The sequence below is a fragment of the Lagenorhynchus albirostris genome, chromosome 20, assembly GCF_949774975.1.
Source record: "Lagenorhynchus albirostris chromosome 20, mLagAlb1.1, whole genome shotgun sequence".
NCBI lineage: Eukaryota > Metazoa > Chordata > Mammalia > Artiodactyla > Delphinidae > Lagenorhynchus > Lagenorhynchus albirostris.
This window is the reverse complement of record NC_083114.1, coordinates 32174481-32196808: the sequence shown is the minus strand read 5'-3', so window position 1 is coordinate 32196808 and position 22328 is coordinate 32174481. Positions and strand designations below refer to the sequence as shown.

The 22328-nt window shown below is 49.1% G+C and overlaps 1 protein-coding gene and 1 long non-coding RNA gene across 7 annotated transcripts in view; one reads left to right on the top strand and one right to left on the bottom strand.

Moving 5' to 3' along the window:
* Positions 1-22328, top strand: part of BCAS3 (BCAS3 microtubule associated cell migration factor) — a 570722-nt gene that overhangs the window by 523665 nt on the left and 24729 nt on the right. The window lies entirely within an intron of this gene.
* Positions 11032-13758, bottom strand: LOC132511573 (uncharacterized). Its single transcript, XR_009537649.1, has 3 exons — positions 13605-13758; positions 13175-13285; positions 11032-11302 (listed from the first exon to the last, which is right to left on the bottom strand). It is a non-coding gene; the product is annotated as an uncharacterized LOC132511573 (long non-coding RNA).

The window sequence follows — 22328 nt, the reverse complement described above, 5'->3', positions numbered from 1 at the left end:
TCCTTCCTTGACCAGACCGTGGCTTTGCATGTAAACTTGGGCATTTCAACATTTAGAGGTTGAGGGGGAGAGTAAAAGAGTCAGCAAAAGCGACTGAAAGTAGCTGCTAGAAAGATGGGAGGAAAACTAGGTGAGTGTGCTGTCAAAGCCGAGGGGAGAGAAGGATCAGCTGCACCAAATGCACACCTGACCTGCTGAGCGGTCAGGTCGGATGATAACTGAGAGGCAGCCGTGGGATGCTAACGTGAAGGTTGCCGCCTGTGGAAGAGCCTTTTCAGTGGAGAGGTGGGGGCAACACCCTGATTGGAGTGGGTTCGAAGAGAGAACGGGAGGAAGGATCTTGTAGACAGCAAGTCCAGACCTCTCTTTCAAGGAGTTTTAAGGGAAGGACAGAAATGGGGAGGCAGCTAGAGGAGGGAGGAGGGTCAACAGGGTCTTCCTTTTTTTTAAATTTAATTAATTTATTTATTTAATTAATTTATTTTTGGCTGCATTGGGTCTTTGTTGCTGCGTGCGGGCTTTTCTCTAGTTGCGGCGAGCGGGGGCTGCTCTTCGTTGCGGTGCGCGGGCTTCTCACTGCGGTTTCTCTCGTCTCCGGTTTCTCTTGTCGCGGAGCGTGGGCTCTAGGCGCACGGGCTTCAGTAGTTGTAGCACGCGGGCTCAGTAGTTGTGGCTCGTGGGCTCTAGAGCACAGGCTCAATAGTCATGGTGCACGGGCTTAGTTGCTTCGTGGCATGTGGGATCTTCCCAGACCAGGGCTCGAACCCATGTCCCCTGCACCGGCAGGTGGATTCTTAACCACTGCACCACCAGGGAAGCCCGGATCTTCCTTTCTCTTAATGGAAGAAAAACTAGCAGAATGATGGCAAGAGGATACGGGGTCTAGCGCACAGGTGGAGGGATTGGCCTTGATGAGTGAGCACATACACTCAGATGGAGGTAGGTGGATAGATACAGCAGAGGGACTTTCAGTTCCCTTCTCATTGCTTCCGTTTTCTTGGCAAAGTCATAATACGTCCTCAGCTGAAGGTGAGAAGGATGGAGAAGGTATTGGAGGTTTGAGGCTAGAGGAGCAAATATGAAGTCATCAGCCAAGAGAGTGGAGAGCAGATGAGGAGGAAATATGATCAGAGGGCAGCGTTAGAGGCCCATTTGAAGGTAGTGATCATCAAGTTAAAAGTAAGACCGGTTAGCACAGTGAGCTTTTTTTTCCAGCTATGAGTAATTGCATGGGGCCAGGGAGTAAGTGGAGAGTGGGTTTAACAAGATCGTGGTTTCACCAGGCGAGTATAGCAGAGGGAGAGAGGGGCACTCTTATACTCACCCGAGGGGATGAGTATAACAGGGCACGTGTGGGAGGAGAGGACAGAGGGGACCAAGGGGCGATGAAAAGCAAGTGGAACCAGCAGATTATAGACCTTGCAGGGGTGTTGAAGGATTGTTGGAGCTGGGGTACTAGAGGGAGAGACCCAGAAAGACAGGAGGTGATGGTCAGAGTGGGATATTTGATTTTGAGACTGTGACAGTGTTTGCAGTTGCTGTTAATTATATCAAAGAAACGGCTGAGACTGAGTGATGGAGGTAAACTACAAGTGAAGTTCAGGAACTGAGAGGCCAAGTTGGAAGGACCATCTGTGTGACTTATGACAGGATTCGTGATGGAGAGAGTGGCAGTGAACCAACCAGGAGCTAAAATCTTTGAGGAGTGGGGGGTGTGATGGAGGGACAGGAATTGGAGAAGGAGGGGTGAGGGGCCGTTTAGTCTCATGGCACCAGAGTCAAAGCTGGAGCTTTTATGAAACAAAGAAGAGACGTGTGCCTCTGTGAGGAGCCGGAAGGACGCCCGGGGGCTAAGGGACGTGGGAGAGAATCAGGAGAGGATTGCTGGGCGGGCAGTGTCCTCAGACGAGAGCCGGGCATTTCTCAAAATATACCACTTTAGAATTTACAGAGAGAACAAGTGTATATACACTTCCTATTTTATTTGATCCTTTCAACAACGCTTCAAGTAGGGAGGGCAGGTATTTCACACCGGAGGACACTGAAGCTTACAGGGGTGAAAGGTTTGTGCAGTGACACTCAGCTAGTTGGTGATGGACCCAAGGCCTCCTGACTCCAAGTCCAGTGCTCTTTTTACCACACGGTTCTGCCTTCCTTCAGGAGGCCAGCAGTCCTATCACTGAACCCAGGAAATCACACTTGATCCAAAGTCATGACTGTTCTTCCCGTGCTGCCCCCGTAGCCTGAGATTCAGCACCCAGAGACAGGTTCTGGGAAGTGGTGATCATTTGGCCTATACTCTGCCCCCTCAGATCCACCTAGATATTAAGGACCATTCTCCGTAGTACCCCAAATATCTTAAACTTAGCAGCCAGCAGTGAGACACAAGTGGACATTCCCTTTCAGGGATGATTTGGAAAACAATTTCCAAATAGGAATAACACAATATTTTAGTGTTAAGGAATGTAGGTGTCCTAGAAAGTGCCTTTTTAGCAACAATGGACAGAAAAGTTATTATGACTTGTAGACAGGCAGTTGGCCCTGATGGAAATCATGAACTTAGGGTGGTGGTTCAGAGCTTGGTTCTTAAAAATGTTTCGTTCTCGATTCTCAGGCAGAGTGAGTGGGGCAGTATCACCGCTGAGGAATCTCCCAACTGCCGAGTTACCCCGTGCCTCCTCCCTCACTGGGCCAGAGAGCCCAAGATGAAGGAGTCTCTGTTGCTCATTCACTTAGCAAGCGTGTGTTGATCACCTCTTGCAGTTCTGGGCATACAGCAGTCAACAGCACACTACAGAAATGAATGCCGTGGAGGGCTAGAGGTTCTCCTCCATGCACTGTATGAAGAAATTTTTCTTCTGAAGGAAAAGGAGAATATTCCTTCATACTCTAGTAAGTGACCTCTTCTGAGCCACCCCTCCCTAGTTTCCCAACTTGCTGGGCTACGGAGGAGGGTTGGTTTGTGGAGGGTTGGCACCAGATCCCTCCGTCAGTCCATGTGCGCCTTCATGGGCACATTGGCCAAGGCTGTTGCCATGCAGGGTGGGGACGGTAGTGTTTCTACAAATGTCATCTGGAGCAGAAGCACAGCCCCTTCATGGAGCTTCATGTTGGAAATGGCACCAGGGTGGCATCTGAGCAGAGAGAATTATGCAGGTGTGTGCCCTGCTCTCTACGTAGTAATGGTCTCAGGCAGACGCACTGACTTAGACAGCAGTAGAGACCTGGCCGTGGTTTATGGCAACAGGGAGTGCCTCAGAGTCACCTGGGTTAGGGTTAGGGTGAAGGTGAGGGTCAGGGTTAGGGGAGCTTTTCAAAGATAAAGATGCCCAGGCCCCAATCTTATGCCCCAGAGATTCAGATTATGATCTGGGACGGGGCTCGCACCTCCGTATATTTGAAAAGCTCCCCAGTGGATTCTGATGTGTCGCCCCAGGTGAGAAGCACTGTTAGAGGAAGCGTATGCAGGGGTTTGTGCCAGACAGCTGGGCGGCAGGACAACAGACATCCCACTGCCGTTCCTCTCCCAGGTCTCAGCGTGATCACATGTCTCTCCTGACAGTTCCCTCCTCAGCGTGATCCTCCAGGAACTTGTGATTATCCTCAGTCTAAGTCAAAAGCAGCTTAATTTCTCTGAAAACAGCGCCAGTTGGGCATTTTGCCTGGAACGAGAGAAGCAAATCTGTGGCGGTGTTCTTCGCTCGACTCAGCTCTGCAGCCGCCATGGGGCACCCTCTCTGTTCGTACCCCTCCCCGCTTTCTCTTCCTGCCACAAAGTCCAGTGCTTCGTTTGGTGCCTGGTTGGTGAAGTCAGGTCGTTCTAGCAGGACGGGGCACCTGGCTGGATACAGACTCGGGTATAGATGGCCTGGTGAAATCTGGTTGGCAAGAAGGTCCTGGGTGGGCTAAGACAAATCAGGGACCAGGAGACGGGGGCCAGGGGCCTGGAGAGCAGGCTGAGGGTGCAGACCAGACCAGCACCCAACTCTGATCCCAAAGAGCCCCGCGATCCAGTCTGAGAGAGGCTCATCGATAACCCACAAGGAGCTGGAACACAGGAACCCTCTTTACACAGAGGAACCTGAGTTCACCTGCCTACGTCATCCTTTGACATCAAATCCCCTGGGTCTTAAAGGGCCAACCTCTTACCAGTTTATTCTGCTTTGTCAGAGACATGGGCCTGTTCATCCAAGACCCTGAGCTGAAAGTTGGAGCCATTGCACCATGAAACGAGCAACGATCGACTCTGGGTCTTCTGGTTGAGACTGGTTCCCCCTTTAGGCCCAGCGTTATTTCCACTGGGACTTTCTTCCCTCTGTGCACTGATATTAGTGTTCTGTTATCCTCTAGAACCCTTGATTCTCAGGGATCGGTATCAAGACGTTAGGAATGTGGGCCCTAAGTTTTGAGGATACGGTAAAGAGCAAGACGGATGATCTCTCCACCCTCGTGGGCTTATATTGTAGAAGGGAAAACAGACAAACCAGCAGTGCCCATGGAGTGTGTGTGATAAGGTAGGTTCAGGGGTCTCTGCTGTGGGAAGCACACAGGAGGGGCATTGGAGCTAACCTATAGAGGGTCAGGGAAGGCTCAGAAGAAGCTCTGTTTAAGCTGTCATCAGGGGGAAGATGTGAAGGCCCAGAGGTGAGAGGGAGCAATCCACTGGAGGAAGAAGAAGAAGTTCATTATGCTTAACACAAGGGACAGGGGAGCGGGGGGAGCGATGAGTCTGGAGGAGTGAGCAGGGCCGGGTCATCAAGGAACTTGGCCACCGTGGCGAGCAGTTGAGGCAACATTCTAGCCCCTTGTCTGCCACTGCGGACAGGTATTTTCTGACTCCTGGGATGACTCTGAAATGGATACACACACGCGTGCACATGCACGTGCACGCAAATCTCTCAGGAATGATTACTGCTGTGTCCCTTCTCATTTGGAGGCGCCACAGGGTAATCTGGATTATAAACCGTCCGCCTGGGGCAGGGGCTCACCCGCCTGCTGTCATCATCTTTCCTTCCACCTTAGGATGGCACTCAGCCTCACACAGCACCAGCCTGCTGATGAAGAATAGAAGTGACAAGGGCAAAATAAAAAACTCTCCAGAACGTATTCAGTGGGAAAGGAAAGGCGGGAAGAGCGGTTCTCTTGTTCCCAGCCGACACCCCCCGCTCCCGCTTTCTCGTTCCGGAGACTCCGCTTCTACTCTGCCTGACTGGCTGGCTGGACGATTCTTCAGGGGCTGTGTTTTGGGCTTGTCACTCCTATACCGGGTTGCTTTTAAGATGCATGGACTTTTGAATCTTTAAAAGAAAGAACTAAAAAGGAAATCCCAAAGGCAGTGAGTTGGCAGGTCATCTGCTGAGAATGAGGGAGAGAGTTGTGACAGGTTTGGGGAGCTTGAGAAGAGGGGGAAAATACAGGAGGGAACTGACCAGGAACAAATAGGAAAAAAAAAAAAAAAAAGATTGAGGAACAAGGAGGGCCTGGCTGATAAATTTGTCATGGCGCCAGATGACACAAGTGTATGGTTTTTCTCCAGCACAGCTCAGCAGCCCAGGAGCAGAGAAGTTCGATGGTTGCCTGGACCATCCCGGATGCGTCTGGCAAAGCGGGGGGGCGTATAGACCAGGAGGGGGGGTGACAGGGGCTCGGCGAGAGTGTTCTTGGACCTGTGAGCTGGGATGGATGGTGAAGAACTGCCAGCAGGAGGGAGCTGGTGGCTTGGAATATTGTGGAGGGCTCCAGAGGCTGGCAGTCTCGGTGAAGTTGAAAATCATCATTGGTAGAAATGAGGAAGTGTGAGGGAGAGACAAATAGGAAGTTTCACGATCAAAATGTGGGGTTTCTTGCTTCAAATACTACAAGTGCCAATTGCAAGATCCAGGTGAGCGAATGGCTGGAATGAAGGGGAAGGTCACTGGTGTGTGGAGGTTGGTGAATCGTGAGGCCAAGGGGGGTGGTTTGATCGGGCACCTGAGCGCCACGCTTTCTCAGCATTTGGCAGGAATTGTTGAGAAGGTGACAGGGCTGTAACACCACAGTCCTCTTTGAAGTCGAGGGATCGTTGCTTTGGTCTGTAGAGTCCAGTGACGAGGATGTGGAGCCCTGTTCTAGAGGCTGTGTGAGCTCTGAGCTTCTCCCCTGCTTGGTAAGATAATTCCTTTGGAAGAGGTGATGTCATTCACAAAGAATATTTGCATTCCCTTGGAGAAGACAGTACTTCCTTTTATTGTCAGATCATTTTAGTATGATTGAAAAATCAGGGAGAAAGTGTTTTTGTAATGCCTGAAAGGAATACTGTATGAGATGTCTCAAATCCTGGCCCCAAGGTCCATCTCTGTGGCCTAGTACAGAGTGTCTTTATACCTCAGCTTCTTTCTGAAACAGAAGAACTTCTCAGAAGAACGGAATAATGCAGGGTCATTGTGACAATCGGTGGGATAGTGGTCCCTTTAAGCATGTATTGTGTATAAGGCACGTTTGTTTAAGCCTTACTGTTTTTAATTATTCCCATTTTATAGATGTATAAGTTGAACCAGGAGAGGTAACTAAGTTCCCCAACTTATACAACTATTATAAATGACAGAAGAAGGGCCCTAGAAGTCTGAGCCTTTCACCATTTCCCATTCTACCTCTGTTGGGCTCTGAATACAAAAATAAGACAAAACACTCACAGTGCTGTTGAAAGACATGGAAACAGCTCACTTGACCACAGTCCCACCACGGAGGGTGTGCGTGTGCTGTGGGGATGCAGCAGGAGGACCGTTCCCTGCAGGTGACTCCAGGAGGGCTTCCCGGAGGAGCTCAGGCTGGGGTCGAGCCTCGTGTCGTGTCAGCTGCAGGCGGCAGCTTGTGTGTTGGCTGACACCTCTTCTCGTGTTGGTCTGAGACGTGGCAGCGTATTGTCTTCTCCCTCTGTGTCCTGTGTTGCCCCCTGGTGAGACACACACACACACACATACACGCACACACCACACACACGTCTATTCCCTTTTCTGTAAAACTGCTCTTCAAATGTTTGAGTTCTAGAATCTCAGCTCTCCGAACCTCTTCTCCAGGTTAAACAGCCTCAGTTTCTTCCCTCCCTCTTTCCTTCCTGCTGGGTGCCAGGAACTGAGGCACCGTGCTGTGCATTTAGGATACAGAGATCTTTTTTAAAAAGAATGGCTTCCCTGGTGGCGCAATGGTTAAGAATCCACCTGCCAACACAGGGGACACGGGTTCGAGCCCTGGTCCAGGAAGATCCCACATGCCGCGGAGCAACTAAGCCCGTGCGCCACAACTACTGAACCTGCGCTCTAGAACCCACGAGCCACAACTACTGAAGCCCATGTGCCTAGAGCCTGTGCTCCGCAACAATAGAAGCCACTGCAATAAGAAGCCCGCATGCCACAACTAGAGAAAGCCCACGTGCAGCAACGAAGTCCCAACACAGCCAAAAAAAGAAGAAGAAGAAGAAGCAGATGCTGCCCTCCAGGAACGTACAGTCTAGTGAGAAGATAGACCAGAAAATACTTTATTGTTCTTTTTTGTAGCCTGTCACCTTTACCAAAACTCCCAGCGCTCAGCACAGTAGCTGGACCGTAATAGACCCCCAGTAAGGGTCTGTTGTGGAATTGACTACATGTGGGCTCTCGGGAAGGGAAGCCCAGGGTGCTGTGGCGCCTGCTGGAAAACCTGAATCAGCCCCAGAAGGAGAGCGCTGGACTCCCCAGCTGATCTGAGTCTTCAAGGATAAATAGGACTTAGCCAGGGAAGCACATCCCAGGCAGAGGGAGCCGCAGCTTCAGTGGCACAGGGGGCAAAGCGCCAGGGCGAGTATGGTGTGGAGGGTGTGGAGAGCCGGCCAGGGCCAGGTGATGACAGTGGTGCTAAGGAGATTGGGCTTTATCCTGAGGCTAGATGAGGCAGATACTCAGATTTGCATTGTAGAGAAGATCACTCTGGTGGCACTAAGAAGAATGAAGAGAAGGGGGAAGGTCTACTGAGCAGCAGGAAGACCAGTGTCAAGTTGTTGGAATGACCCTGTGAGAACTGAACTCAGTGGCTATGGAGGAGGAGACAGATTCAAGAGGGTTTAAGAAGGGAATTCCCTGGCGATCCAGTGGTTAGGACTTGGTGCTTTCGCTGTTGGGGCCCAGGTTCAATCCCTGGTCAGGGAACCAAGATCCCGCAAGCCTCGCGGTGCAGCCCCCCAAAATTATTTATTTATTTACTTACTTATTTTTTAAAAAGAGTTTGAGAGAAGTCAGATCCACCGGACTTCCTGACCAGCTGGCTCTGAGAATGGGATGAGGGAAAGGAGGGGTCTGGCAGAGGGCACCAAGAAGACAGTGTGGCCATTGGTTTAGGGACTAGAGAAGGAGGAACACACTTTGGAGCTGTAAGGTAATGGATTGGTTTTGGACATGACTTGGAGGTGCCTGGGGAACGTGTTTAGTCTGACACAAATGGCCCTGGAGGCCAAGAGAGAACCGAGTTAGAAGTGCAGTTTGGAAGTCAAGTCACATGTCCATGATAGTTGTGACTAAGAGCTAATAAGCTCACCCAGGTGCAGTGTGCAGAGAAGGAAGAGGGTTAAGGGTGAAACCCTTAGAAGCGCCAAAATTTGAGAAGCAGAAGGGGCCGAGCAAGGCCTTGGGAGAGGCTTTGGGGGTGGTCAGAGAGGGAGGAGGAGAATCAGAGGAAACTGGGAAAGAGTGGGAGCAGTCTGCAACTTCCCGACGCACTCAGCTTTCCTTTATAGCATCTGAGTTGCCACATGGTTGTAACTGAGCTACCACGGTCATGGGGGGACAGTCGCATGCTTTTTCAATCTTGAGAGATTCTTAAGACTAGATTTGAGCACTGGCTGCTCTAGAACCGTGGTTCCCAAAATTCCCAGGTCAGAATCAGACGCTATCCCAGAACCACTCTATTATTAGGACACCTTGGAGACGGGCCTGAGAATCTGTTTTTCAATAAGCACCCTGGTGATTCTTCTCATTAGGGAAGTCTGAGAATGATGCTCCAGGCCGAAGGTTCTTCCGTCATAACCTGGGGGCTCTTTGTGACTCCACCAGCCATACCTCCACCCTCCCACCCTACACACAAATTCTGACCTAAGGCTCTGGAGAACCCCTGGAGTTAGTTATGAGCCACTGTGACTGGTAGAACTCCTCAAATGTGTGGAAATGGAAATGCTAACCCACTGATCTAATGGAGAGTTTCTGAACAACTGTCTGAGTATTCGGGAATCCAGTGGAAATCCTGCGTTTAGACAGATAATTGATCTAGCGCTACTTCTCTGAAAGCATTTAGACTCGAACACCCTCACTGCCCTCTTGTGTAGACAGTCTCATTGCCTATTCCACTTTGTGGAATAATGGAACTGAACGTAATCCAGCATGAAAAAAAAACACAAAAACACCCACCATATGTTAAAAAGCTGACTATTAAAGTAGTTTGGAAGAGACACCACATGTAGACAAAGAAGAGATTTTAAAGTTACTGCCATGGCAGGAGCTGACTCTACCCATTTGTATGTTTAGGAGCTAAGACCACTCACTGTCCCAGCAGTGAAATTCATGAGGTATGTTTAAAACGTCTATTCTCTGGAGCGTCTTTGTAAATAAGGCCTTTGACTCTACCATAGGTATTTATTAGGCATAGAAGTTGTTCAGAGGGCCTGCACCCCTTGTGTGAAATTGCAAATCTATAAAATTCAAACATTGTCTTTAATGAACAGTCAAGATAGATCATCTTTCCTAAGCAATTGGCTTTGGGACATTATCTTTCCAGGATAAATAGAGATATTAATTAGACTTATGCTAATATTGCAGGCAGAAGGTACCTGCTGAGGTAGAGACCTCGGGAGTGTCCCTCTAAGGAGCGTGGGGACCTCTTCTTTTTGTAGTTATTTTAAAATGAAAGACTGATGCTGCCTGGAGGTAGGAGGGTGGCTGAGAAATGCCCTTAGGAGCTCCCTTCATACCCATGACACGTACATACTTCAGACTGAAAGATAACGAAGTCTTGTTCTTTCATCCATTCATTCAATAAATATTTACTGGGCACCTATTATATGGCAAGATCTGTGCTGCAGGCTCTTGGCTCTCAGGTATCTCTGGGACATCAGAACAACTTCAGGGGGAGCCTGTTTGATCCTGGAGGGCAGCAGTGGAGGATCTTGTGCAACACGAAAGCTACAGTAAAGACGTTACTGGTGACTTTCACATTCCCGGTTTAGAAATGAGCAGCGAGCTAAGCTATGTGGATGTTCCCATGCCACAGGAAGCCACACCGTTTAGACATCCTCCTTATGTCTCAAAGGAGTTGGAGGGAAGTGGTGAAAGCACCAGCCTAGGGCCATCTGGCTTCTCAGGGCAAAATCAGTACTTTGCATGCAGATTACACATCGTAATCTTGAAGGTTCTATCTCGTACCCTGTCATTTGAATCTTCACATAACTTTGAGAATTACGAATAACTAGCCAGAATAGCTAGCATTATTATTGCTCTTTTCCAGTAGAGAAAACTGAGGTGCCTGGAGGCTGAGTGACCTGCACAAGGTCACACAGAACAGACCAGAGCCAAAGCTAGTATTTAGTTTCCCACTCTTACCACGTACTCTTTCTACCAGCAGAATTCGTCGACCTTATAAGCACCTTGTCTGTCTAAAGGATCTGACCCCCAGCCCCATCTCACAATGCTTTAAAAAATAAGATATAAGGTGAAGAGAAGAGATTGCAGCTAGATTCAAAGGGTACAAGCAACTCGGGCCTTGAAGATAGACACCGCGGGCAGGGGTAGGAGAAGGAGGGGTGGTTCACCCAGTCTGGGATGTACCACCACCCATCTTGACTCGAGAGCAGGAGAGTCACCTCCTACCTTAGAAGATGATGATAGAGCTCATATCCAGGCCTCTTCATTAATGACTTGCCCGGGAGGGTTTTGGTGAGTTTGCAAGTTCATTGAGTTGTTTGGTAGGTATTTATATAAGAAAGATGACTTCGTTTTTATTTATTTACCTTTTTTTTTTTTTAACAGTCTGAGACATATGAGAAAGCTATTCTAGTAACTTTTCTACCCTGAAGGCATTTCTAAAACTCAAATGAAGCACAATGAGAAATTAATTCTTCCGTTCAGCTGTTAGCTCTAACTCACGGTTAGATGACAGGGCCGTGTGTCTGTCTGACACGGCAACAGGAGGTATCCAGGCCCCTCCTAAGGGCCTCTTGGCGCCTTGGCTCTCTCTCTCTCTCTCTCTCTCTCTCCCTCTCCCCCCTTATGGATGACTCTGCTCTTCCTCTAGTTCATTGTGTACCCTAGGTCCAAAGATAAAAAGATAGGTTTCAGCAAACACACGAACACACTCGTTCTGGGCTAACTCTGTAAACCTGCTCTTTGCGTGAGTGTAGCAGAAACAAAATATGTCGGTTCCTCCTCGTGGGAGGGATTGGCATTGCTTACACAGGGAAGGGGTAGAGGAGGCTGTGCTGGCCTTTTTGAACTTGCTTCTCAACTAGGGAAATGAATAACATCCTGATTGGCCCCAGTGGAGCAGAAGCGGAGGAAAAGGAGGGGAAATCCTGGCCCCAAGCTCCAGCCACGGCATACGAATCACTTTACCCAGGTGCCAGACTTGGCACAGAGTGTGACCAGTGAGTGGAGGGGAAATCATAAGCAGATTAACACAGTTTTTGGACATTTTCACACTTAACTAATGAAGTGGGCATTTTACAAAGCCTAAGCAGAATCTCCTTCACAGGCAAGCAAGAGTTCCCCAGCCTTCTCCTGTAGGCAAGAAGGCTGGAGGGGAAAGGGCAGAGACAACCCAAGCATTGGCCCTCCCCACCTGACGCGCGCGCGCACACACACACACACACACACACACAAGGGCAGAGACAACCCAAGCATTGGCCCTCCCCACCTGACACACACACACACACACACACACACACACACACACACACACACACACACACACACACACACACACACACACACACACACACACACACACACACACACACACACACACACACACACACACACACACACACACACACACCTCTCTACTCGGCTCCTAGACTTAGCACGAGGTATGAACTTCTCTGTTTGCTTTAACCCCGGACCTTAGAACTTGTGTCAACACTTAGCACAAGGCTGGAACCAAGGGGAGAGGCTGAGTGACTGGCAGATGAGGGTGGTCTGAGGGTTGACCTGTGGGGTGTGGAGGGGGGATGGAAAGGCAAAGGAGATACCAGTTGAATGTCAGCTGGATGTAAGGGACCCAGGACTGATTAGCAAGATCAAGGTTCTGTCTATTCCTGCTGCCGTCGGGGGCCAGGACCTGTCCCCTCCCTGGACCAATTTCCTTGTCTGAAATGAGTAGATAGAAGCATCTCTAAGGTGCTTCTCTAAGCATGCTCTAAGAACGTTTGGTGAGACAGGACAAGGGGAGGGGAGGGCGGCGTCAGCAGCAGTCTCCAGCTTTACCGCGCACACGGATCCCCTGCGGGTCCGACTTAAACGCAGATCCCGATTCATTCACCTCTCAGGTGGGGCCTGAGGGGCTCCATTTCTAATGGGCTTCCTGCTGCTGCTGGTTGGGGGCCCGCACTTTGAGTAGCACAGGTGTGGAGCACAGGATGGGGTTCCCCTGTCTACGCTCTGCCCCCCACTTAACTCCCTGCACTTATTTCGTCAGCTGTGAAACAGGGACTAGTAATAGTTGCCTTGCCTTCCTCCCTAGGGGTGTTGTGAGGATTAAGGGGAGAAAGGCCTGTGAAAGCACCTTGTGAAGGGTAAGGCAGTGTGAGTGTAAGGGATTATTTTCATTGTGAAGATTTGTATGCCTCGGCGCTCCCCCCTGTGTGTTCCTGCAGCGGCTCAACTTTTCCCTACATCCTCCTTTGCTTCCATGCCTGGGCGGCTAGTCAGTGTCACCAGCCAGGGCTAAACAAATACTTGGACATGTCAAGGCAGGAAATGACAGTTCCCGGGCACCCCACTGTTTCAGGTGCAGAACAAGCCCCAAACACACCTTGTGTGGTAAATTCAAGTGATACCAAGCTGAGCCCCACCCCCTCCCCCATGGCTGCCAGGCCAGGAAATGAGGCCAGAAGTCAAGGAGGTCCCTGTAGGACAAGGGACCCAAGCAAAGCACTAGCCAGGCTTTCAGCAAGGTGGGTCACCAGTCCACGCTGTGATCCCACTTCTGTGCCCACCGCAGGCAGCCACGGTGATATTTCTGAAGTGTGTTGGTCTGTCCACTGAGGACCTTCACAGATGGTTCCACAGCTACCCTGTGAGGCAAGAAACTAAGGTGACTGAGGCAAGTCATAGACCCTCCCTGACCCTCAGTATCCTCATCTGTAAAATGGAGTCGACAGTGTCTGTCCTGCCTACGGTACAAATTGCTGTGATCCTAGAATCAAAGTGAAATAACTGTGTGAAAATATGCAGTGATTCTGCGGAATTATGTGAGCTGTTATTCTTCATGAGAGACTTCCTGCTCCAGTGGAGTTGACTCACAGCCCCACGTGAGGAACATCCTTGCTTTCATTTTTGTGCTCAGACCTCCCCGCCCGCCGCCTTCCCTAGTGTGCGTTGTCCTCCACCAACCTCAACCTCCACGCCCGATGGAAAGCATCCCCAGGCACCTCAGCTCCAGTGGGGGTCCCGCACTGTCCAAACAGTGCTGGTTTTCATCTTCCTCCTTGCAGGCCCTGAGGCCAGGTCTCTGCCGAACAACTTCTTTGGAAGGGCCTGGAACGTAGAGATCCTGTTATATAATAGACCCCACGTCAGAATGGCAGGCCAGGCCCAGATCTTCATCCCAAGATGCCTGCGGCGGAAAATCTGGTTCAGGTTTACCCCGTGGAGTCAGTACTGATGGGTTTTGGTGGCAGAGACTGGTAGAAGGCTGACCACACGTTACAGATGGAAATGCCTGTTGCCCAACCTGGGGGCGCCATTTTCAAGGCCACAGAGTTAGGGGTCTACCAGAATAATAAAACCAGAAATGGGCAGGGTATCAAACCAGTCAGCTCTGGGGCCCGTACGCACATCCAGGACCCTCCTTCGGCACAGGGTGGACCCTCCTTCGGCACAGGGTGGCCCTCCCTTTCCCCACAGCCACTGCCCCGGGGGCTTAGAGGAGCAAATGGCAGCAGGACCCACTTTGCCCACTCATCCCTCTCTGGCCTTTGAAAACTCCTGAGGCCAGCAGGGCCCAGGCCTGCAAAGTTGGGCCTCCATTCACCTCAGCCAGACCGGGAAGCAGAGCACTCTCATCTGAGGAAATGCAGAGCCTCAGGGAGGAGCGAAAATAACCCAAAAGGGCGAGCCATGCTCGCCTATGTGTATACTGGGTTTCACATCTGAAATCCGGTTGTGATGCATCTGATGGTTTTGAAACATCTTCTTTAATTAATAAAAACAGGACATCTTAGCCCCAGGTTTCAGACTTCAAAGTTCTCCTCAGTTGAGAGCCTCAAATTTGGCTTATTTGTGGAGCATTGTAATCTCTTTCAAGACAAACACAGGGTTTTAGTTGGGTTGCTGCCCCCACCCCACCACAGCTGAATGGCAAGAACCACTTTATAATTCGAGACTGGGAAGACTGAGCTGAAAACCCCCTTCCTGGTCCTGCAGCCATATTTTCAAAATCAAAATTCAGCCTGGATTTTCACGGGGAAAGTACAGGCTTTGGAGGCAGATGAACCTAGAATCAGAATCCTGACCATACCCTTGATATTGTCATCTTGAGCAAAAATGTTAGGTCTCTCTGCCTCAGTTTCTTGATCTGTAAAATGGGAATATTGATACCAACATCAGACTTGTTGGGTTGATTCCTATGGGGGAATGCACGTGAAGTGGCTATGCCTGGATCAAAATAGACACTTGACAAATGTCCGTTCTCTTGCCTTTCCTGATACCTGATCTGATCACAGAACTAATTATGTGGAATCGGGACTGTCCTGGAAAACCTAGTTTGTGCGCTTACCTGTCTGGAGAGATAACAGTTCCGTGAAGTTTTTCCATTCAAGGAGCTGTTAGGTTTCCGAGGATACCGTTTGTCTTGCAGTGTATTCTGAGCCTTACCATAGAAATTCTATGACAGAGGGCTGTGTGTAAACTTCCTCTCCACCCTCAGAAGCAGGCCAAGCATGCCGAGGGTTAGCCTAGCTGCAAAATGATTCTTCTCTGCTCACCTAGACGGCGAGAAATCTTGATGGTGCCACGTTTCAAGCAGAGGAGGAAAGGGTCTCTGGGATCCTGTCTGGGAAATGCCCATGTCCACCTGACTCAGAAAGCTCTCCTGTTTGAGGCACCTTCGGGTGTGGTCTGAGTGTGAAGCCAGTGGTAACTCCCCTGGGACCTGCAGTGATGACTGATTTCTTGGGCTCCCAGGCAAGAGGCAGGGCCCTGCTCAGTGACCTCCTAATGATGTGCGAGGGGCTCAGACCTTCCTTGACAGTCATGGAAGGGTGTCTCCTAGGAAGCTGTGTCCTGTTTATCCAAAGGATAGTGGGAGTGTGGGGGGCAGGGCAGGGTGGGGACAAAGGTGACAGGTAAAGGGACTTGATGTAAAAATCGGCTCCTTCCAGAGTTGCTCTACCTGCCCTTTCTGATCTGATGTATGAAATTTGTACAGAGGTGGAATTGTTTCTGCCATTTTTCACACACAAGTTGGTGCACATTCCTGATATGAATTAATAAGAAATATGCCAAATGTACACAGGGATGGGTCAACATCGCATGCAGCCAACCACGGCCACTGGGAGAAAAGCCAAATATGGGCCCTGGAGCCACAGGCTCACCTGCCCTGGCTGAGTCAAGCACAGAGCTTGGCAAGGGAGTCAACTCAGCAGAGTCAGGGCTTCCCCTCCAATGCTTTTCACAGGCTCACCTGTGATCCAGGTCCAAGCATGACTGTTGCTGCCATAGGCATTTTTTTCTCTCCAATTTTTTCTTAGTATTTGTTGGTTTGCTTTATGCTGATTACGGAAGTTATAAGAAACAAATAGAAAGGTTTAAAGTAACAGGAGAGTTCCATATAACCCAACTGCCCAGAGGCAACCGTGGTTAATAACATTTTGTCATGACTCTTTTAAAATGTTTTTGTTTGTTTGTTTGTTTGTTTTTTGCGGTACGCGGGCCTCTCACTGTTGTGGCCTCTCCGGTTGCGGAGCACAGGCTCTGGACACACAGGCTCAGCAGCCATGGCTCACGGACCCAGCCGCCCCGCGGCATGTGGGATCTTCCCGGACCGGGGCATGAACACGCATCCCCTGCATCAGCAGGCGGACCCTCAACCACTGCGCCACCAGGGAAGCCCTAAAATGTTTTCTTTTAATGCTTTCTTTACATTGTTCAGTAATACTAACTGTACAATTTTGTTTTATTTTTTTAAAAATTGAAGTATAGCTCATTTACAATGTTTCAAGTGTACAGCAAAGTGATTCAGTTATATATGTATATATATGTATATATAAATTTACATATTTTTATATATACATATGTATTCTTTTTCAGATTCTTTTCCATTGTAGGTTATTACAAGATACTGAGTAGAGTTCCCTGTGCTATACAGTAGGTCCTTGTTGTTTATCTATTTTATATATAATAGTGTATGTCTGTTAATCCCAAATAATTTAACATCATCTCTTATAGAATTTCTCCTGTTATAAGTATCATTTTTCAAGACTACCTAATATTCTACTGCCGCTATGAAGCATAGTTTACTTAACAAATACCCTATTGTAAGGCTGCATTCACGTAGCAGTGAGCATCTTTATGCATGAAGGTTGTTGGCATCTTAGATTAGGGTTAGGTTGGGTTAGGTTCCTAGAAGTGGCCTTTCATGTTTTTAAAAGGCTCTTTATACATATTGCCAAATTGCCCTTTAGATAGTTTATAACAATAATATTCCCATTAGCAACAGCCTATTTCATTTCATCCTTACCTGTGTTGAGTACGATTCTGTTTATTCATTAGAGAATTTAGGGAACAGAAATGTCCTATCCCCACCCTCTGATGTGGGGAGATCAGGGGATGTGAGGGACCTGACCTCAGAGCTAAGACACCACCTCCCCTGCGCTCCTGGGCCCTCTGCAGTCATCCTCAGAGAAGTGGAGGATACATACCCAATGTAGATGCTATAACTCCCTATCAAAGACTCTGGCTATGTAATGACACAGAACCACTCAGCTTTCACGATGGAGTTGCCCAGACTGGGAGCTGATGTGACTTTTTCCCACCCAGTATCCTCCTCAAGCTGCTTGTCTTCTGGCCTAGAGGTGTCCCTACTCCCTTTCTAAGCCTGTCACAGAATCCCACTGCCCCTAAGAAGAGCTGCTCACAGAGCCCTGGGGTAGTCCTCTATGTTGGAGTGGCCCCATGCAGTTTTACAAAGCACTCTTTCATGTCCTATCTGATCAGATGCTCATGACAGCCCTGGAAGGCAAACATTCATTTCCCTGTTTTATAGGTGTATCATTTTCCTAGGGCTGCCGTAACAAATTACTACAAACTTGGTAACTTAGAACAACAGAAATTTATTCTCTCATATTTCTGGGGGCCAGAAGTTCAAAATCAAGGTGTCAGCGTCATCACGCTTCCACCAAAGTCTCCACGAGAGAATCCTTCCTTGCTTTCTTCCAGCCAAGACTCCTTTACAGGGTGGCTGCTTGCTTATGGAACTGGTTCATAGAAAATGAAATCTGGTACCCTTGGATACCCTAGGAACCTCAGACATCATGTCACCATTGCTCTGTTAGTGTATTACTGTTCATTACATTGAAAATATTAGCAAACCCCTTAAATGAGAGTTGCTCATTTATTCTCCATGTGGTAAGTGGGGAAATTAAGACCTAGAGTAACCAGAAAAGTTAATGGGAGAATTCCAATTATAGCCTGGATGTCTGGATTTGTAATCTATATCCTAAGCTTTAAAGTGTGAGTTGTGATCATATATTGCAGTTGAAATCGTTGTCAAAATGACTATTTTAAATAGCACATAAATTCTTAGTGTCTCAGTTACTGTTGAATTTCTCTTCCCTGTCTCAGGTGCCTTTGACATGCCTCACATGGTAGTCTGTTCATGGACCTCTGATGAACAGTGACTACTTCCTTCCCACTAGTGGCCCCGAGGGCCTGTGAGGACAGATGTGGCATCACCACATCTGGCTCGCCAGCATCTCCTCGCTTGCCACCATTAGCTAAGGGTGTTTCTGTACTTTGCTGGTACCTTTCCTTTCTATTGCTAAGTTTACTTCTGAACTGGAATAGTAGATCCTTTAATTACCTAACCGCCAAATCTAAACCCCACAGCCAAACGGATGACTATGGGACAAACGTGGTACACGGTCACAAGTTTGGTGAGCATTAGATAGTCGGAGTCATAAAAGATTGCTGGGGTCTAGGCCTCTTTGCTCTGTACTGCGTCTGTGGATGTGGGTTACGGTTATCTTGGGAACCAACGTAAAGGATTGAGAGGGACGGATGGGGTCCTCATATGCTCTCAGCCTCCCTCTCCCATGTCTGTTAGCCATGACATAGCACATGTTGAGACAGTGAAACATGCCTGTGGCCACATCTAATAACCACAAAGCTAATGTCCTCAGCCTGTGCTGATATGAAGCAACCTGTTCATATAAGCACAGAGAAAGCACCAGTCTCAAGCTCAGTTTGGTGACCTAGTTTGCAGATCAGGTGGGGACACTCTCCAATGGCCGCGCTCATCATGCCTGGGATCATTTCTTAGTTATCATGGCCATCACTGTCATCACAAACTCTCACCCAGGAAGGCTTCTGTCTTGAAGAGCGTTGTTTAATGACAAGTTTTGCTCTTGGTACCTGGCCTCCCTGGTGGCTGGAAATCTGATCGACAGGCTCTCATCAGCATCCAAACCCTGGGCTGAATCTAATGGATGCAAAGCGGAGGCTGAGCCACAATCTCCTAAATAGCGAGGGTGTGATTAGACGCTATCAGCTCAGAGGAACATCCCACCTCCCCCACGCTGCCTCCACCGCTGGGCTTCCCTGCCCCTTGACGGTGGTGCACAAAAGACAGAGCACGTGTGCCGCTCACCTCCCCCTGGAGCTTGCTGGCTCGCCAGCTGTCATGGCATGCCTTTAATGCGTTCGTGAAACCCGAGAACCTGACCCATTTCTCCTCTGGGGAGAGAGTGTAATGCAGGATGCCAAGCTGGGAAGCAGGATTCGGGAAGCTCACCTGTATGAACCTGGCTCTCCGTGTCATCCAAGGCAGATTGTTCGGGTTCTTCCAATTCCCAGAATCTCACCTGTAAAATAAGTCTCCAGGGGGTAGTAGAATGATATCGCAACATTGTTTTCTGCTCACTTACAATTTGTCTCCTTCCTCTTATTTAATTTTAGCTCCGTTTTCTGCTTTCCTCCATCTCCGCCTCCCAGCCCTGGCCCTAGATGTTTAGTCTCTGGGGCAATGCACCCAAAGGGTACTGACTCCAGAGTGACTGTCAGATTTCTCAGATGTTCATAATCAGTCAATAAACATGTTTGGAGCAAGCACAATGCACAAAGTCCGGTGCTTATTACAGACTTACGGCTTGTGGAGGAATCCATGCCCTAAAGCAGCTTCTAAACTAGGCTGAAGAGCAGATCATGAGAATCATAGAAGGCAGTGTGGGGAGAACACCAGGACACTGATCTCACTAACCTGGGATCTGAGGATGGGCTTCGGAGGCACCCCTCAACACCCTGAAACTGTTCGTATCATTTCATGTTTGCCAATACACATTTTGGGGGTAAGTTTGTAACTTTCACCAGCTTCATTCCCAAGAGGTGAAGAACTTCGCGTACAGTCAGACTTTGTAGAAGAGTGCTCATGATAACTTAGATTATCATTATAACAAGGTTTTGTTGAGCCAATGAGACCTGAACTGAATCTTAGAAAATATATTCAGAGAATAGTGGGGTGGCAGGCAGCCCTGAAGGAAGGGGTCCCCAGGGAGCATCATGGGAAGACTGTCGCACTTAGGACCGGTGACCTGAAGTTGTCTCACGTCCCTCAGTCTCAGAAAAATGCAGATCTGTAAAATGGTGACCATTGCTGCTTCCCAGAGTTCTGTGGACCTTGAGCTTTTTTCTTTTTCTTTCTCACTTTGTATTCCCATCCCTCCGCACGGGGCCTGACTCATATCACAGTGGACACTAATCCATATTTGATGAATGTGTGAGTTCACCGAAATCATAAACGTGAGAGGGCTTGGTAAACAGCAGAGCATTGCTTCAGCTAGAGATCTTTGTTGCTAAGTACATATACTTTGTGCTTTGCAAGCAGCCTGCACTAAGTGTCTTCTCCCCCTTGAAGCTGACCCTTTCCCCCGTAATGGGGCTCAAAGGGCCAGCCCGTCTGATGGAGTGTCTCTAGGCTGGCCGGATGAATGATAGCGGTGCCGATCATGCTGACAAGATGCGCAGTTGCCTAAGAGCCCAGAGGTGACCTCGCTCTCCGAGGGCTTAGCCTCTAACCCCAGCCCCTGCTGGCACACGCACACACCTGCAGCCCTTTTCTCCCTCCAAGACGAGGAGACCCCGTGAGCGCCTTTGCTGCCCTCATCTGCACTGGCAGGGGTGGAAGGATGGGCAGGAAGGGGGGCATCGCTGGGCCTCTGTTGGGACTCCCTCTAGCACTGTAAGCAGGACCACTGATTGCGTGCTCTCTGTGACCTCTCAGGACTGTCGAAATGATCAAATGCTCCTTTGCTGAGCACTTTCTGTATCCCCAGCCTCGTACTCACAGCTTCCTCGCAGTGCCCGTGCTGAGAGAGAACAGATTAGATCTTCTATCAATTTTTCTTTTCTCCCGTGTGCCATCCGACAGGATGACTCATCGGCGTTACCAGGATACTCCAAGAAACTTGGGCTGGGTGGGTGTGGGAAAGATTTTTAAAAGGCCGTGGTTGAAGGTGACAGGAGTTCTCAGAGCAAGTTAGGAAAGATAGAGGTGATTTCTCCCCATAACAGTTCTCCAGATGCAGCTCCAGATGCAGCTGATAGAATGATCTCCACGATGACAGTTAGGAGCTTGTGTTCCAGATCTGTCACTTGGAGACCTTGAGCAAGCCACTGAATCTCTCTGAGCTTCCAGCTCCTCTCCCGTAAACTGGAGTGGTACCCATCTCGCCTTTCAGGATCACTGTGATAGTCAACATTTATGATGACGCTTCAAGTGGTATAAAGTTGTACATATTTGTTATTATTAACATATACACGAGCATTACCCCTTATGTGCAGAGCACTCACTATATGCTATTTATCTAATGCAAACCCCATAACACCCCTGTAAGATTGTATCGTTTTTCCATTTTTATGGATGAGGAATCAGAGGCTCAGAAAGGTAAAGGGCTTGCCCAGAGCTATACGCATACAAGTAATATGTGTTACAGCCTGTGTTTCTGTTTCCATTCTCCACTATAACACTAGATCATGATCCTTTTCTCCTGTATACTGTCACTCTGTCCCTTACAATATTACGTACTCCTCTGGCCTTTACCCTCTCTCGTGGGCAGGGCCTCTTACCTGCACGCTTCTTGCCATAACGTCTTGCTGGATTGTTTCGTTTTCTTCCTGCTTTGGCTTCTGATACACCTCTTGGCCCTGCTGTCAGCTTACCTGCCCTGACCTCTAAACACAGTACGTACAATCCTTGACTGAGCGCCTTTCTAGAGGCAGGCACCCTGCTCCTGTGAAGTGAGATCATTCTCTTCCCTTCCCCAGGCTCTGGGACATCTCTGTCCATAAAAAAAAATAAAATAAAAAGTTACCGCCCCGGCCCTGAGCGCACAGGGTGGAGGAGTGCCCACATTTTATTGTTGATCTCCTGTTCTGGAAATTACTAAGCATAGACTTCCCAGGCAGACCCCAGGCAGACCAGGAACGCTGGTGCTGTAGCTCTTGATCTTGTCAACTAAGAGTGGGGTGGCGCTAGAGGAGAACTCAGACTCCCGGCAGGAACCTCACTTAATCTCTTCCCTCCTTTGAGACAGGGCAGAGAGTTACCAACTGTACTTCCGAGATGGAAAAAGGAGATGGAGGGACTTGCCTCACATCACTTAGTGAGTGGGCACTGGAATCAGCAGTCCACTGTGTGTCTTCATTCCTTGTGTGTCCTTGGGGACTGGGCACCTTTGAGTCGTGGCTGATGCCGGTTGAGCGTGGGCTCTAGGGCAACACTGGTACAGCCCAGGCCCTTAGAGGGCTGACACTCAGAGCACCTCTCCCCCACTGCCCAGCGCCTGGCTCCCCAGACCCACCGCCTGACCCTACCTGATGGAGAGAGAAGGTGGTATAGGGCAG